The sequence below is a fragment of the Hemitrygon akajei genome, unplaced genomic scaffold, assembly GCF_048418815.1.
Source record: "Hemitrygon akajei unplaced genomic scaffold, sHemAka1.3 Scf000092, whole genome shotgun sequence".
In the NCBI taxonomy this organism is placed as follows: Eukaryota; Metazoa; Chordata; class Chondrichthyes; order Myliobatiformes; family Dasyatidae; genus Hemitrygon; species Hemitrygon akajei.
The window spans coordinates 929,924-949,193 of NW_027331978.1; the positions used below are offsets into that span (position 1 = coordinate 929,924).

Below are 19,270 nucleotides of genomic sequence, written 5' to 3' on the forward strand. Positions count from 1 at the left end.
ATTTGTTCCATCCTGAAGAGGAAAAACGAAAAGAAGGCAGTCCCAAATGCCGGTGTTCAGTATGTTGAAGCACCTCTAAACCCACAGTGTTTTGAACATTCTGTTAAGGCTCAGATAAGGACTGAGAGGTCTGACCGAGTTAAGAAGCGATTCGATCATTTTATGTCAGATGGGTTTGTATTAGTAAAGGAGGAGTCAACCCCGGTACCAGTGAAAATTCTTCGAGTTACTGGGGCTTCCCAGTCACTTATATTAGACAGTGTTCTAAAGTTTGGTGATGCATTGGGGGCAGCATGGTTTCTGTGCCGTTGTACAAGGTAACTTTACAGTCAGGGTTGGTTTCGGGACCTGTTAAAATCGGATTGTGCTCCAGTTTACCGGTGGAAGATGTTACTTTGTTGTTAGGGGATGACCTGGCAGATGGTGAAGTTGTTCCTGCAGTGCTGTTGACAACTAAGCCAACCACTGACGACCCACAGATGGATTTTAACATTTATCTTTCCTGCCCAGTATCTCGAAGTATGGCTAAAAAGTCTGCCGACGCAGACGGTCTGTGCAGCATGATTCTGATACCCATGATGGCCAAAATCAGGATTCCGGTTATGATGCATTGTCAGGGACTTTACTGCCTTCATTGTTTCAACAGGATTCCGTTAGTAAGTCTGATGAGAAAGATTTATCCCTGTCAAGGAAGGAGTTTATAGCAGAACAGAACCCAGACCCTGAGATTGAAGTTTTAAAAATTAGCTCTCTCAGATGATGAGATCAAGAAAATGCCAGTAGGGTATTATCTCAAGGATGGAGTGTTAATGAGGAATTGGAAGCCACCTGCTATAGAAGTGAGTGAGGCATGGGCAATTGTTCACCAAGTTGTAGTTCCTACAGTTTATAGGACTGAAATTTTAACCATGGCCCACAGTATGGCTTTAGGTAGATAGATAGATAGATACTTTATTCATCCCCATGGGGAAATTCAACATTTTTTTCCAATGTCCCATACACTTGTTGTAGCAAAAACTCATTACATACAATACTTAACTCAGTAATAATATGATATGCATCTAAATCACTAACTCAAAAAAAGCATTAATAATAGCTTTAAAAAAAGTTCTTAAGTCCTGGCAGTTGAATTGTAAAGCCGAATGGCATTGGGGAGTATTGACCTCTTCATCCTGTCTGAGGAGCATTGCATCGACAGTAACCTGTCACTGAAACTGCTTCTCTGTCTCTGGATGGTGCTATGTAGAGGATGTTCAGGGTTTTCCATAATTGACCGTAGCCTACTCAGCGCCCTTCGCTCAGCTACCAATGTTAAACTCTCCAGTACTTTGCCCACGACACAGCCCGCCCTCCTTACCAGCTTATTAAGACGTGAGGCGTCCTTCTTCTTAATGCTTCCTCCCCAACACGCCACCACAAAGAAGAGGGCGCTCTCAACAACTGACCTATAACGACATTTTGGAGTGAATAAAACTGTAAACAGGATTATGAAATAATTTTACTGGCCGAATTTGAGGAAAGATGTTGTGACCTTTCGCAGAAGCTGTCACATTTGTCAAGTTGTGGGTAAACCTAATCAGGTCACCCCAGTGGCCCCACTCCGGCCTATACCTACATTCGGTGAACCCTTTTTAACATTTATAGTGGATTGTGTTGGCCCATTGCCAAAGACTAAAGCTGGCCATCAGTATTTGCTAACTATTATGTGTACTGCATCCAGATTCCCAGAGGCAATACCTTTCAGCAATATTAAAGCTAAAACTGTGGCGAAGGCTCTTACCAAGCTTTTTACTTTATTTGGTTTACCTAAAGAAATCCAGTCTGAACAAGGAAGTAACTTTACATCTGGATTATTCCAGCAGGTAGTTTATGAACTGGGAGCTAAACAAGTTATATTGTCTGCATACCATCCGGAATCACAGGGTGCTGTAGAAAATTTTCATTCTACCCACAAAACAATGATTAGGACATATTGTGTTGAAAATGGAAAAGACTGGGATGAAGGAATACATTTGTTTTTGTTTGCAGTCAGAGAGTTGGTCCAGGAATCATTGGACTTTAGACCATTTGAACTGGCATTTGGTCATAGAGTGAGAGGACCTTTGACCTTGTTAAAGGAACAGTGGATTGATGGAGATGTACATATTAACTTGTTAGGCTATGTTTTGAATTTCAAAAATATATTACACCAATCCTGTAGAGAAAACTTAATGATTTCTCAAGACAAAATGAAGTGTTGCTTTGATAAGCAGGCTCGCGAAAGAAAATACCAGGTGGGAGATAAGGTGCTAGCCTTATCTCCAATGTTGACAAATCCACTTAAGGTGAAATTCAATAGACCGCATGAAATAATCTCTCAAATTAATAATCTGAATTATGTTATTAAAACATCCGACCAACGTAAACTAACACAGGTGGTGCACATAAATATAATAAAGCCTTAATTTGACAAGCAGGCACCATCTGTGAGTGTTGTTGTTAAAACATATGAATCTGGCAACCCTGAGAATGAAACAATTGACTGGTCTGAGACTTTTCACAAGTCAAACCTGGTCCCAGTTAGGCTAATGAACTCGGTTGTTCCAGAAAACATTGATAACAAGTTTGCTCATCTGCAGCCAAAGCAACAACAACAGCTGAAGGAATTAATTCTAATGTTTAAAGATTTATTTCCGGATATTCCCAAGCAAACCACGGTCGCAGTACATGATGTAGATATTGGTCAAGCGAAACCTATTTAACAACACCTATATCGCATGAACGTAGAAAAGTGTAAATTGGCTGAGGAAGAAATTGAATATATGCTGGAAAATGGTATTATTAGTCCTTCAGCATCAGATTGGAGTCACCATGCGTTATTGTGCCCAAACCTAATGGTAGTGTTAGATGTTGCACTGATTATAGGAAGGAAAATGCAGTAACAAAAACAACGATAAGGTTGGAATAGCTAATTTCTTACAAAGATTGATCTGTTGATAGGGTATTGGTGTGTTCCATTGACGGACAGAGGTAGAGAAATTTCTGCATTTGTGACACTATCTGGTTTGTGTGAATACAATATCTTAATACAAAAATGCTCCAGGAACATTCCAAAGAATGATTGATTTTGTAATTCGAGGGTTAGAACACACAGATGCTTATATTGATGACTTAGTCACAGGGATTGACACTTGAGAAGAGCATATCTCTGCAGTAGAGAAGCTGTTTGACAGGTTTTCCCAGGCCAGCCTTACAGTTAATTTGGCTGAGAGTGAATTTGGCCATGACACGGTGACCTGTCTTGGCTATGTTGTAGGTCAAAGCAAGTTGGCTCCTGTTCGGGCAAAAGTCGAGGCAATTTCTCAAGTTCCTATTATGACTGCTAAGAAGGCTCTTAGAAGGTTTCTGGGAATGGATGGATATTATCGTAAGTTCTGTAAGAACTTTGATGCTATCGCTCTTCCTCTGACTAATCTCCTGAAGAAGGGTGAAAACTTTGTTTGGACCGAGCCTTGTCAGGAGGCATTTGATCGATTGTTATCAGTATTTCAGATTAGGCCAATCAATGTAGTGCTGTCAGCAAATTTAATTAGCAGATTGGAGCTGCGGGTGGCGACACATGTCATGGGTGCACAGAGAGTAAAGGAGGGGGCCAAAGAGACAACCCTGTGGGGTATGTGTGCTGAGGGTCAGAGAGACAGAGGAGATGGAGCCCACTCTTACCACCTGCCGGCGATCTGACAGGATCCAGCTACACAAGGCAGGGTGAAGGCCGAGGTCTCTGAGCTTCTTGTCGATACTTTACTCCTTCGTACGGCTACTGCTCTGCCCATGACTGCAAGGAACTGCAGAGAACTTTGCAGGGCAGAGAACATCAGAGAAACAAGTCTCCAGTCCGTGGACTCTTCCTATACTTCCCCTCCCTCGGAAAAGCAGGCCATGTACTCAAGTAACCTCATAACCAGGACATTTTTGCAGCAAACCCGCTCCCACATTGGCGGAGAGATACAAAAGCCTTAAAGTGCGTAACACCAGGCTGAAGGACGGCTTCCTGTCTGCAGTTATAAGCCAAATGAATGATAAAATGGACTCGGCCTCACAATGTAACTCGACGTGACCCTGCACCATATGTCTGTCTGCACTGCACTTTCTCTGCAGCCATAATGCTTTGTTACAGTGAGTGTTTTGTCGTATATCAGCTCAATGTACTGTTGTAATGTATCGATCTGTGTGGATGGTACATCAGGCAAGATTTTCACTGTATCTCAGTACGTAATAAGAATAAACAAGTACCCCATTTTAATTGTGTGGAAATATTAGACACACTGAGCTTCTGCTCTGGAATCTCAGAAGGAAACTGAACTGTTGTCATTTCTGTGGAAAGCAAATATATGGAAAATGCTTCAATCTCTCATTACGATCTGCGGTAACTGGGATCAGGTGACCGGTGGTGGGTCTCGCATATCAATATCAGAATCAGGTTTAATAGCACCGGCATATGTCATGAAATTCGTTGTCTCTGCGGCAGCAGTAGAACCTAATTCATAACCATAGATTTTAACAATTGTGATTTAATATAATAATATAAATATTACATAGTTAAATTATATAAATAGTACGAAATGAAAAAAAAACGATGTAATAAACTATTTTAATTGTGTGGAACTATTTGACTGACTGGGTTGTTGCTTTGGAAGTAGTGGAGTGAAGCTTCACTAAACTGTACACATTTATGAGAAGCTCAGAGAAATAGAAAAGGCTAAATTCTCACATAAATGGGTCAGACACCCAGAAACATTGGCAGCACTTCAGCAGATAAAAACAGTGAAATGAAACATGCTGAAAATATTGCCGAAAATCCATATTATCCACCACAACGAGAGGACGTGACAGATCCGGATCTCACTGCCTTGTCTGAACGGGGAAAGATGAAGCTACACGTACACGTAGAGCAGTGACCCGCAGATGCTGCAGATCTGCGGAAAACGTGAACAGGACACGGGATCACGTGACAGGATTGGTGTTTCCCCCCCCCCCCCAACCCCAGGCAGTGACTCGAGCTACCCACTACTCTGTGGAAAGAAGCAAACTTGGCTCTCAGATCTCCTCTCACCTTAAATGTATTAGACATTTCAAACCCCAGGAAAAATATATCGTCTGTCCACTCTATCTATTCCTCCCGTAATCTTATAAACGTCCATCCAGTCTCACCCCAGCCTGCTCCGCTCTGGAGAAAACAACACAAGATTGTCCAGCCTCTCGTTATAGCTCATGCCCTCTAATACAGGCAGTATCTGGTAAACCTCTTCTGCGCCCTCTCCAAAGCCCCGACAGCACTCCGAGAATGGGGGCGACCAGAACTATATGAAACACTCCAGATGTGGTGTAACTAGTTTTATAAAACTGTGTTACGAACTGTAACGTTTCAGAAACGAACCAGCAGCAATAGAGTTCACACTGGAGTCTGGTTTTGATGTTAAAACCACTTTCTTTATTAGTGTCTACTTATAAAATAGTAACTTAACGAAATAAAGGAAAGTTAACAGTGTTAAGTGTATTTATGCGTAAATATAACTCCCAGACCACCGAGCGTGAGGGAACAAAGCTCAGAGTCTTGAGATGGTAAAGTAGGAAAGTTCAGTAATCCACGGAATAAATGATGGGAGAGAGATATTTGTGATCCAGGATGAAACGTAGAGAAAAGGCCGTTACATCAAGATAACCGTCAACGAAGTTCTTATCCGTTGAATCCGTCCACATACGAGTTATCAGCGAAAGTGACCTGTCACAGGAATACCGTCTTCCAGGGGTTATCACACAGGCAATCCCAGGCAAGGATTAACACAAGATATTCCAAAACCCACTCCTATGGATTTTACGAAGTGACAGCCACACACATTCGTTGTGGTTCCGTGTACCGATGATCAACCCACTCTTGTGGGCATAGGAGAGTTCCAAGCCTCAGCTGCGACTAACTGAAGCGATCAGCTTTTCCAGTCTCTCTCTCTCTTTAGACTGGCCGACTGCCTGTCTGCAGATCGCTCTCTCTCTCTTATAGTTCAGTCCACAGTCAGCGCTGTCAGCCTGTGACTGACGTCATAGCCCCGCCTCCTCACGCCGGCGCTCCTAAAGAAACAGTCACAGTACGACCGCAGGCTCTTAACAGCCGCAAAACAACTTCCCGACTTTTGAACTCAATGCTTCAACTAATAAAGACAACCATGTCATTTGCCTTCTTAACCACCCGATCAATCTGTGCAGTCTCCTTCAGGGAGCGATGAACTTGGAGTCTAAGATCCCTCTGATCATCGACACTGTTAGGGTTTTGCATTTAACAGTGTACTGTCTCATACATTCCACCTACCGAGCTGCCAAGATGATCATCACTAATCAAATCTCATCGAGCTTTCTCAGGTCGTGTTGAATTTATTGCCAAGTGCACAAATACGGGAAGGTACAGGGACAGAGAAACACTGACTTGTGGCAGCATCACAGGCAAGTACATTCAGATAACACACGGAACACAAATTGTACGATTCTCTGTCAGTAACAATCTATAAATATGTTTTAAGTCATTAACAATATATAAAATACATTGTGTCATGATCAATATAAAAATGTGCATTTTGTGTCAATAACAGACTTGGAAATTTTGAATTTGGTCCCTGTGTCCATTCCTCCTGAAATCCACAACCAGCTCCTTTGTTTTTGTCACAATGAGGGAGAGGTTGTTTTCTTGACACCACTGTGTTGGGGTGATGACTTCTTCTCTGTAGGCTGCCTCGTTATTATTTGGGATCCGGCGGATCAATGTAGTGCCGTCAGCAAATTTAATTAGCAGATTTGAACCCGCCAGTGCTCCCCACAGTGCACTATGTACTGATTGCAAAGCTACGAAATTGCATGTGAATGGCCTCCCCTCCCCCAACTCCACTCTTTCTGCCTCACCAGCAGACTGGGGCATCTCACATCTCGTTGCCTCCGCCAGGACATTAAACTGTGAACAACTGTGGTCAGGGACTGATCTCTGGGGTACTCCAAACGCTACCTCCTTCCAGTCTGAAAACGACCCACTCATCCAGACACACACTACCGGCAGTTTATCGATCTCCAACAAAAAAGCCTAATCACCTACTCCCGATGTTCAATACCATTGCTGACTCTGAGTTTACCACCGTCAAATGCCGGGAGGGACATAATAATCAGAAAGTCTCTAGTCACAGCCGTGTAAATAAATTGTGATCTCAGTAGGTGTGTGGCGGCATGCTCAGAATGCTCAGAAGTCAAACTGAGCCAAGTCACAGACTGATGAAGGGGAGGAGTGATCCATTTTGACACAGAGAGGGAAGCAGAGAGTTTGATATTGTGCCTGATACCGGAACTGTGGCCAGTTAAAAGATGAAGCTTTGTTCCTTCAAAATGTTTTGAGTTGTGACAGTGTTTTTATCAGAAGGCACCATGAAGACTCAAATTATTTCAGTTGAATTGTTGTCCTTCACACACTGACGTGCTTTGCAAAATTTTAGCAGTGTAGCAATGTCAAAGGATTTGTGTTTGGGAAATCCCAACACAACAACACGTTAGTTCCGCTGTATCTGTCAGTTCACCAGCGCTTGAATGCCACCGATCCTTGAATGTGGAGGCGGAGATGCTGGAGAAGACAGCGCCCCACTCGCTACAAGGAGTGATCCATTTGTCCATGTCCGTGATCTGATTGGATACACCGCCATGACGTTCAGAGCACTGTGACGTCATTCACTGGCTCTCATTTTGGAAGGGATTCAGTCGGCCATCGCAGATACACCAACAGCTTCGCTCTGGAAGCGGCCGTTCACCTGCTCCGTGTGTGCGAAGAGACTCATTCAGTTAACCCACCTTGTGATGCTCCGGTGAGTTCACAATAAATAGAGGCCACATTTCTGTCCGGAGTGAGCAAAGAGTTTTACTCAATCATCCCAGCTGCTGCAACACCAGCAACTGCACATCAGGGAGGAAGTTCAAATCAGCTCCGTGTTAAATGTTTAACCATCACGGTGACTGAAGGCAGCTGCAGGTTCATGAGGGACTGTTACTGTCAGATTCTGCAGTTCTTGCGGCTGCTCATCGCACCCAGGACTGAACCCTGGTCACTGAGCATTGGAGGAGTCTGTTCTGCTGATGTTAGCCTTAAACTAGACTGGTGTTTAATATTGTGGACCTGTGAAAGATAAACCAGTTCTGTATCAAATCCCGTGTCTCAGGTACTTACTGTCTCTACCACACTCACAATGTACACTAGAGAGGCCACTCGGCCCAACTGGCTCGTGCAGTCTGTTCCATATCAGTATATCAAAATCTACCCCTGCCGTTCCTCTCTCACTCTCCCTGAGATGACAGGTTTGCAACTAGTCTCCACTCCGTGGGATAGGAGATTTCTCTTGAATTTCATAGAATCATCGAAATCTACAACATATTACCGATGCTTTGGCCCACAATGTTGTACCGACCATGTATCTTACTCTAGAAACTGCTTAGAATTACCCTACCGCATAGCCACCTATTTTCCTAAGCTCCATGTAACTATCTAAGAGTCTCTTAAAAGACCCTATTGTATCCGCCTCTACCACCGTCGCTGGCAGTGCATTCCACACACACACCACTCTTTGCTTAAAAATCTTAGCTCTGACATCTCCTCTGTACCTACTTCCAAGCAGCTTAAATCTATTCCCCCTCGTGTTAGCCGTTTCTGCCCTGGGAAAAAGCCTCTGGCTATTCACACGACCAATGCCTCTCATCATCTTATACATCTGCATGAATTTCCTGCATGATTTTCTCCAGGCTGAATAAGACGATGAGCTCACTGTGGTTGTGACGTTCTTCAGGGCTCTGGACGAAGTTGGTTAAACTCCTTCTTCCCCCCTCTTTTCAACGTTTTGGGTCATTTTCACCAATTTTAAAGGACTGTGCCTCAGACAGCTGGGTTGTTTGCAATTGTTACGTACCAGCAGCAATAGATACTAATGGAGTTTGGTTTGGATGTTATAACCACTATATTAGTATTGTTACGAAAACCCCGTAACCAGGTAACTTACCAGCAAAGATAGATGGGTCAGCTGAGTCGGATGCTACTATTTTCAAACGGTTTTATTCAAAAAGGGCACAAACGTATGGTTAATACAAAACATTCAGATCATCAAAACTCAATCTAAAACACGGTGTAATAATAATCATTCAAAACACAAGCTCGATCGTCGTCTAGGGGTAATGTAGATTTATATCGTTCACTGGATATCTAAAAGTCTTTTAGATCACGGCAGTTTCACTTAGTTGCCGGCGGAAGTGTCGCGTTGGTGCACTTTTAGTTAGAAAGACAGAGAACATTAAGCATTTACCCGACAGGTTTTCCAACCTGTAGGAGGTAGTCGGAAGTCTCGTTGGGGGAATGGACTCTCATCTGTGGCTTCCCCTGTAGCTAGGCCGTCTTCCGTGGTGAAGTCGCCAATCCCAGGCAAGGGAAGGACGCACACGAACCCCACCACCGGCTGTAGCTATATACGCTGTCGCAGGATTTCTAGCGTTTCTCCTTCGTGTGTTTCCTTGGTGCATCTGAGGGCCCTCCCCTCAGACCCGCCTTTATACTTCTTCACGGGATCGCAGGTGTCAATCAAGTTGCAGGTAATGCGATCTCTCTCTCAACCAGCCCACTTTGCCCGAGGGCTTTTCAGGTGGTCTCCATGAGACAATAGTCAAAGTCACTTTTATTCTGCTTCTTGGGAGAACGTGGCCTTTCGCACGTCTCTCTCTCTTGGGTCAGTTGACCCCCCTTAACTAGAGTTCTTGCGATTTTCACAAAGGAGGGGGCCAACGGCATAACAGTATCTACTCCAAATATGAAAGATTAAACAAAATAAACAGAAGTTAACAGTATTATGCGGATATATAGCTCCCAAACTATCAAGCTTGGGTAACAATGTTTAAAGTCTTCAGATGGTAAAGTGAAAAAGTTCAGTAATCCACGGAACAAGTGAGGTGAGAGGAGAGATTTGTAAATCCACACGAACATGTAGAGAGAAGGCAATTACGAAGAATTCCACACACATTCCACGCTGGGTAAACGAAATATCTGTCGCCGAAGATCTTATCCGTCGATTCGTTACGAAATCCACTTAGAAATATCACCAGGTGACAGTGGCAGGAATATCGTCTTCAAGTGGTTAGCACAGAACACCCCGATTCCAGGTAAGGGCCAACAAAAGTCATACCACAGGATACTCCAGCAAATCCACACATATGGATGATACGAAGTGACAGTCACACATCCGTTGTGCACTGCGTGCCGATGATCAACCCAATCTTTTGGGCATAGCAGTGACAAGCTGAAGTCTCTCTCACACACTCTCTCTCTCTTCCTCTCCCTCTCCCTCTCCCTCTCCCTCTCTCTCTTTCCTCCCTCTCCTCCCACTCTCCCGCTCTGTCTCTCTTGACTCTGCTGCAGCGCGTTTGTGACGTCACAGCCCCGCCTCCCTCAGGCACTTAAAGCGACACTCACTCCGCTGAATGTGTCAGTTCACTAGCGCTTGAATGCCACCGACCCTTGAATGTGGAGGCTGAGATGTTGGAGAAGACAGCGTCCCACTCGCTACAAGGAGCGCCCGAACACGTGCTCATGTCCGTGAAATGATTGGATACATCGCCAGGACGTTGATAGCAGTGAGATATCAGTTACCGGCTCTCATTTTGGAAGGGATTCAGTCGGCCATCGCAGATACACCAACAGCTTCGCTCTGGGGAAGCGGCCGTTCACCTGCTCTCTGTGTGCGAAGAGACTCATTCAGTTAACCCACCTTGTGATGCTCCGGTGAGTTCACAATAAATAGAGGCCACATTTCTGTCCGGAGTGAGCAAAGAGTTTTACTCAATCATCCCAGCTGCTGCAACACCAGCAACTTCACATCAGGGAGGAAGTTCAAATCAGCTCCGTGTTAAATGTTTAACCATCACGGTGACTGAAGGCAGCTGCAGGTTCATGAGGGACTGTTACTGTCAGATTCTGCAGTTCTTGCGGCTGCTCATCGCACCCAGGGACTGAACCCTGGTCACTGAGCATTGGAGGAGTCTGTTCTGCTGATGTTAGCCTTAAACTAGTCTGGTGTTTAATATTGTGGATCTGTGACAGATGAAATCACTTCTGTATCAAAATTCCGTGTCTCACTAGAGAGGTCCCTGCCGATGTTTCTGTTCCATATCAGAATATCAAAATCTACCCCTGCCATTCCCTTCGCATTCACCCTGAAATGACAGGTTGCAACTAGTCACCACTCTGTGGGAGGAGAGATTTCCCTTGAATTTCATAGAATCATAGAAATCTGCAACACATTACAGACGCTTTGGCCCACAATGTTGTGCCGACCATGTAACTTACTCTAGAAACTGCTTAGAATTACCCTACCGCATAGCCCCCTATTTTCCTAAGCTCCATGTACCTATCTAAGAGTCTCTTAAAAGACCCTATTGTATCCGCCTCTACCACCGTCGCTGGCAGTGCGTCCCACACACACACCACTCTTTGCTTAAACAAAGCTTAGCTCTGACATCTCCTCTGTACCTACTTCCAAGAAGCTTAAACCTATTCCCCCTCGGTGTGTAGCCGTTTCTGCTCTGGGGAAAAAGCCTCTGTCTATCCACACGACCAATGCCTCTCTCATCTTATACACCTGCATGATTTTCTCCGGTCTGAATAAGACGATAAGCTCACTGTGGTTTTGACGTTCTCTCCCCTCTCCCGCATCTCCCCCCTCGCCCCTCTCCCCTCTGCCCCTCCCCCCTCTCCCCCTCCCTCTCTCCCCCTCTAAATCCTTCCATCCTCCCCTCCCCCCCTCCTCCACCTCCTCCCCTCTCCCCCTCCTCCCCTCTCCCCCCCTCCCTCGTCCCCCCTCCCCTCTCCCCTCCTCCCCTCTCCCCCCTCCCCTCCTCCCCTCCCTCTCCTCCCCTCCCGTATTCCCCTCCCCTCCTCCCCACTCTCCCCCTCCCCTCCTTCGTTCCTCCCCCCCACTAACCCTTCCTCCCCTATCCCCCCCACCCTCCCCTCCTCCCCTCCCCTCTCCCCCTCCAACCCTCTCACGCCTCCCCTTCCCCTCCTCCCCTCCCCTCCCCATCAGCCCTCCCCTCTCTCCTCCCCTCTCCCCTCCCCTTCTCTCTCTCTCTCTCTCTCTCTCTCTCCCTCCCTCCCTCTCTCTCTCTCTCTCTCTCTCTCTCTCTCTCTCTCTCTCTCTCTCTCTCTCTCTCTCTCTCTCTCTCTCCTCTCTCTCTCTCTCTCTCTCTCTCTCCCCCTCCTTTGTGTTTCACGTCACAGACCCGCCTCACTCAGGCACTTAAAGGGACACTCACAGTAAACGAACCTGCGGTCTCGTAACACAATGCACCTCTAAAGTCTGACAGCAGACTAGCGAGTGGAATCTTTGATGGTGCAGAGTCAGAAACCAAAGAGTTGCCAGATTGAGTCAGGGCTTTGGGGCTGCAAAGAGAGATGGGGGTCCAGAGTTGACGACGACGAGGAGGAATCAGACCAGCAGGAAAAGCTGCAAAAGAAAGATTAGAAGCATTTGGAAACTGGTTGATCGAAAAAAAAATGCTGGTTAATTTCTGCAAAATACTGGTGGAAATCAACAGTCAAGCAGCAAATGTGGGAGAGGCATAAATAGACAAAGTTTAGGCCGAGCCCCTTCAGCATGCCTAGCCTGGGTACTCCGCTGCTTAGTTGCTGCTTGAACTGCAGAGTTCCTCCAGCATTTTGTATGCGTGCGTCTCTGTATTCCCAGCAACTGCAGAATCTCCTGTGTTTTATAACTGCATTTTACTTTGTCATTAGATACAGGTTGATATTGAGTATATTGCTTATAGGAGCCGCTTTCTGCGTTAAAACAGCTGCAGATTTTTCTATACACACGAAAAAAAATGAGGTATGGACATTGAACAGGTGCTTGCAGAAATGTTTAATGGCACCGTGATTACCCATAAGGCCATGCGTTAAGAATTTCGCCGGCGCTGAAGCGCCGATGAAATGCGCAGGCGTCAGTCTGAGGACATCCCCGACTATCACGCATGCGCGCAGTACACTGAAGGCCTTGAAAATGTCGGGTGCAGGTAAGAACGATTCTCTGTGTTTTTATCTTAAACACCGACTTCAGAACGATTCCTGTGAAATCCGGACACCGTGGCCAACAATCCCGGCACAGTCCTGCTCTCGTCCCTCTCTCTCAGCACCACGATCCGTACACGGGCCCCGGGGAGCTTCCGGCTGATGAGGGAATGGGAACCGATGGATCTTTCAGACAGAGCTGAGCTCCAGCTATCTAAATGCAAGAATTAGGAACTCGGAGAAAGGGAACAAAATCTTTTACATCACCAGTTGAGAAAATCACCTTTGTTCTACCTCCAATCACTAATATGAGAAAATCTGAAGATGCTGGAAATCCAAGCAACACGCACAAAATGCCGGCGGAATTCAGCATTAGTACTCATTTCCATAGATGCTGCCTGGCCTGTTGAATTCCTCCAGCATTTTGTGAGTGTTGCTTGAGCTCCCTCCTCTCGTTCTGCACTTTTCTACCCGCGAGAACATGTTTTGACCCATTCTCTCTGGGTACATAATGATATCAAGCACCTTTGCCTTGGGCAGCAAGTAGCTTTCACATCTCAAATGTGCCAGACTCCAGTGAGACAGAAAGACTACTGCCCTTCCCTTCGTATTCATTGGCATTACCATCACTGAGTTCACCACTGTCAGTCGTTGTCTGATGTGTGTATTGTGGCGATGCAAACATTGCTGGAGAATTGGGGGAGGCTTCAGGGGAATATAGAAACTGAGTTCACCACTGTCAGTCATTGAGTGGGGGGAGGGTTCAGGGTAAATATTTATGTAGAATATAGAACTGGTGATACTTGTGTGTATTCTGGTGTTGCAAAAGTTGCTGGAGAATTTGCAAGTGGGAAGAAGTGGACTGATATTTGGAAATCTGACTTTTTTTTAGTGTAACTTAGCAAGCTAACCATATATGGACAATATACAAAAACTTTGGTGAGAAAATCCTTCATTACCCATTACAGGCCTGCTACATAGGTTGTGTGAGAGTGCAGATGAACTGGATCGAACCCAGAGGAGATCAAAGTTCCTATTGACAGTGATTACTAGCTGTGAAAATGAATACCTCTCTATATAAAATTCACTGTGCACATCTTGTCACTGGGTAAAAAAAAATGCAGTGCAAGACTTATGTACTCACTGGTTATTACAAATTAGAGGGGGGTATTGGAGGGAAGATGGGGAGACCTGTAGTGTCCCTGATGCCCTCACTTACAAGAAATGCATCCAGCTGCAGCTTGTAACCCTGCACTTTAAGGAGTTGGAACTTGAAACGCATATGGGGATTGATGGTCATTCCAGATACCAGCACTCTGCCGAGTCAGGAGATGATTTCTCTGTCCAACTTGGGTTTAACCTCAGTGTAACAGTGTGATACCAAATCAAACCTTGGCAACTCAAGAAATCTCATCTGAAATGTTGTCCTACACCCATTGATGGATTTTGTAAATCTTTTACAGGTTAAAAACGGGAAGGAATTTGTCTCCAGGAATCTCAAACACGGCACAACAGTTTTGTTGTCTCTGTCTAGATATTTAAGAATTGGAGCAAGGGATTCAATCGACCATCCTTCCTGCTCAGACAGTGGGAATGGATTCACTCGGTCATTTCAATTGAAGGTACATCAGCAAGTTCACACTGGGCAAGGCCATTCACCTGTTCTGTGTGTGAGAAAGGATTCTGTCGGGCAACCCACCTGTGGAGAAACAAGTCAGATCACACTGGGCAGAGGCTGGTCATCTGCTGAATTTCGGGGAAGGGATTCTCTCGGTCATCTGACCTAATGGCACACCAGCGTGTTCACACCAGGGGGCAGCCATTCACCTGCACAGTCTGCGGGAAGGGATTCACTGCATCATTCAACCTACAGAGACATCAGCGAGTTCACACTGGGGAGAAGCCGTTCACCTGCTCAGACTGTGGGAAGGGATTCACTCAGTCATCCCACCTACAGAGTCATCAGCGAGTTCACACTGGGGAGAAGCCGTTCACCTGCAGAGTCTGTGGGAAGGGATTCTCTCAGTCATCCAACCTACAGAATCATCAGCGAGTTCACACTGGGGAGAAGCCATTCATCTGCTCAGAATGTGGGATAGGATTCACTTAGTCATCCCAACTACTGGCACACCAGTCAGTTCATAATGGGGAGTGGCCATTCACCTGCTCCGTCTGTGGGAAGGGATTCACTCAGTCATCCCACCTACAGAGTCATAAGCGAGTTCACACTAAGAAGAGGCCGTTCACCTGCTCAGTCTGTGGGAAGGGATTCACTCAGTCATCCCAACTACAGAATCATCAGCGAGTTCATACTGGGGAGTGGCCGTTCACCTGCTCAGAATGTGGGAAGAGATTCACTCAGTCATCCACCCTACTGAGTCATCAGCGAGTTCACACTGGGGAGAGGCCATTCACCTGCTCAGTCTGTGGGAAGAGGTTCGCTCACTCATCCACCCTACAGAGACATCAGCGAGTTCACACTGGGGAGAGGCCGTTCAACTGCTCAGTCTGTGGGAAGGGATTCTCTCAGTCAGCCATCCTACAGAGTCATCAGCGAGTTCACACTGGGGAGAAGCCGTTCACCTGCTCAGCCTGTGGGAAGGGATTCACTCAGTTATCCAGCCTACAGAGTCATCAGCGAGTTCACACTGGGGAGAAGCCGTTCACCTGCTCAGTCTGTGGGAAGGGATTCACTCGATCATCCATCCTACAGAGTCATCAGCGAGTTCACACTGGGGAGAAGCCATTCACCTGCTCAGTCTGTGGGAAGGGATTCACTCAGTTATCCAGCCTACAGAGTCATCAGCGAGTTCACACTGGGGAGAAGCCGTTCACCTGCTCAGACTGTGGGAAGAGTTTCACTCGGTCATCCCAACTACTGGCACACCAGTCAGTTCATACTGGGGAGAAGCCGTTCACCTGCTCAGTCTGTGGGAAGGGATTCTCTGAGTCATGCAGATTACTGAGTCATCAGCGAGTTCACACTGGGGAGAAGCCATTCACCTGCTCAGACTGTGGGAAGGGATTCACTCAGTCATCCAACCTACAGAATCATCAGAGAGTTCACACTGGGGAGAAGCCGTTCTCCTGCTCAGTCTGTGGGAAGGGATTCACTCGGTCATCCCACCTACAGAATCATCAGCGAGTTCACACAGGTGAGAAGCCATTTATCTGCTCAGACTGTGGGAAGGGATTCACTCAGTCATCCACCCTACTGAGTCACCAGCGAGTTCACACTGGAGAGAAGCCGTTCACCTGCTCAGTCTGTGGGAAGGGATTCACTCGGTCATCCACCCTACAGAGTCATAAGCGAGTTCACACTGGGGAGAAGCCATTCACCTGCTCAGTCTGTGGGAAGGGATTCTCTGAGTCATCCACGTTACTGAGTCATCAGCGAGTTCATACTGGGGAGAAGCCATTCACCTGCTCAGTCTGTGGGAAGGGATTCACTCAGTCATCCCACCTACAGAGTCATCAGCGAGTTCACACTGGGGAGAAGCCGTTCACCTGCAGAGTCTGTGGGAAGGGATTCTCTCAGTCATCCAACCTACAGAATCATCAGCGAGTTCACACTGGGGAGAAGCCATTCATCTGCTCAGAATGTGGGATAGGATTCACTTAGTCATCCCAACTACTGGCACACCAGTCAGTTCATAATGGGGAGTGGCCATTCACCTGCTCCGTCTGTGGGAAGGGATTCACTCAGTCATCCCACCTACAGAGTCATAAGCGAGTTCACACTAAGAAGAGGCCGTTCACCTGCTCAGTCTGTGGGAAGGGATTCACTCAGTCATCCCAACTACAGAATCATCAGCGAGTTCATACTGGGGAGTGGCCGTTCACCTGCTCAGAATGTGGGAAGAGATTCACTCAGTCATCCACCCTACTGAGTCATCAGCGAGTTCACACTGGGGAGAGGCCATTCACCTGCTCAGTCTGTGGGAAGAGGTTCGCTCACTCATCCACCCTACAGAGACATCAGCGAGTTCACACTGGGGAGAGGCCGTTCAACTGCTCAGTCTGTGGGAAGGGATTCTCTCAGTCAGCCATCCTACAGAGTCATCAGCGAGTTCACACTGGGGAGAAGCCGTTCACCTGCTCAGCCTGTGGGAAGGGATTCACTCAGTTATCCAGCCTACAGAGTCATCAGCGAGTTCACACTGGGGAGAAGCCGTTCACCTGCTCAGTCTGTGGGAAGGGATTCACTCGATCATCCATCCTACAGAGTCATCAGCGAGTTCACACTGGGGAGAAGCCATTCACCTGCTCAGTCTGTGGGAAGGGATTCACTCAGTTATCCAGCCTACAGAGTCATCAGCGAGTTCACACTGGGGAGAAGCCGTTCACCTGCTCAGACTGTGGGAAGAGTTTCACTCGGTCATCCCAACTACTGGCACACCAGTCAGTTCATACTGGGGAGAAGCCGTTCACCTGCTCAGTCTGTGGGAAGGGATTCTCTGAGTCATGCAGATTACTGAGTCATCAGCGAGTTCACACTGGGGAGAAGCCATTCACCTGCTCAGACTGTGGGAAGGGATTCACTCAGTCATCCAACCTACAGAATCATCAGAGAGTTCACACTGGGGAGAAGCCGTTCTCCTGCTCAGTCTGTGGGAAGGGATTCACTCGGTCATCCCACCTACAGAATCATCAGCGAGTTCACACTGGTGAGAAGCCATTTATCTGCTCAGACTGTGGGAAGGGATTCACTCAGTCATCCACCCTACTGAGTCACCAGCGAGTTCACACTGGAGAGAAGCCGTTCACCTGCTCAGTCTGTGGGAAGGGATTCACTCGGTCATCCACCCTACAGAGTCATAAGCGAGTTCACACTGGGGAGAAGCCATTCACCTGCTCAGTCTGTGGGAAGGGATTCTCTGAGTCATCCACGTTACTGAGTCATCAGCGAGTTCATACTGGGGAGAAGCCATTCACCTGCTCAGTCTGTGGGAAGGGATTCACTCAGTCATCCCACCTACAGAATCATCAGCGAGTTCACACTGGGGAAAGCCATTCACCTGCTCGGTCTATGGGAAGGGATTCACTCAGTCATCACAACTACTGGCACACCAGTCAGTTCACAGTGGGGATTTGCCGTTGTTATGAATCCCTGGGTTTCCTTTGCTGTGGACTGTCATTTTAAGAGAGAGAGACAGAGATCAGGATGCTGACTCAGTCTGACTTGCAGCTTGTTTACATCGCTTGTAGCTTGTTTAGTTTTAACCGAGGACACAGACACTCAGCGTCAGATGGAGACAAAGGAGGAAAAATGGAAGGATCGAAACCAGGGATCTAGTGGCCAAGGGTCACTGTTTGGAACTTTCCTATGCCCACAAGGGTGGGTTAATTATCGTTCACCGTACATCGAATATGTGATTGTCACCTCGTTTGATCCATAGGAGTGGATCAGATTTGGGGCATCCTGTGGAGACCACTTATGTGTTAGCCCTTGCCTGGGGTAATTCACTTGAAGACGATACACCTTGTGACAAGTCACTTTCGGTGATAATTTGTATGTGGATTTGAAACGATGACGGATAAAATCTACAGTGACTGTTCTCTCGTTTTACCACCGTGGAAACTGTGGAATTCTACATATTTGCATTCTCTCGCCATTTACCCTGGATTACAAATCTCTCTCTCATAACCTATTCTGTAGTTGAACTGAACTTTCATACTTTACCATCTCAAGACTCCAAGCCTTGTTTCCCCCGAGCTCAATAGTTTGGGAGTTACATTTACACACATTTATAAACTTAACACTGTTAACTTCTGTTTATCTTCTTTAAGTTGCAATATTAGAAGTAGATTCTAATAAAGATAGATTTAACATCAAAACCAGACTCCATGTGTAGTCTATTGCTGCTGGCTTGTTTCTAAAGCATTATGGTTCGTAACAAATTTGGGGCCTGCGTCTGGGATTTGAACAAATTTGGGGGCTATTGATCGATTAATTATCGATTTGATTGGGGAAATCCCTTTTGATTTATTTGTGTGTGGAAATCAGCAGCAGTGGATATTGATAAATTTCTGTAGGTTGGGTGACTGAGTGAATCCCTTCCCACGTACTTCCTCATCCAAGTCATCCACTCTTGGTCTTCCTGGAATCATTCTTTGAAACTTCTCCGGACCCACTCCAATACGAGCACATCTTTTGCTCAGATAATAAGTCGG

General features: G+C 46.4%; 1 pseudogene; it reads left to right on the forward strand.

Moving 5' to 3' along the window:
* The first annotated feature begins 14,942 nt into the window (after positions 1-14,942).
* LOC140722875 (uncharacterized) lies at positions 14,943-18,202 on the forward strand (annotated as a pseudogene).
* Positions 18,203-19,270: the final 1,068 nt, after the last annotated feature.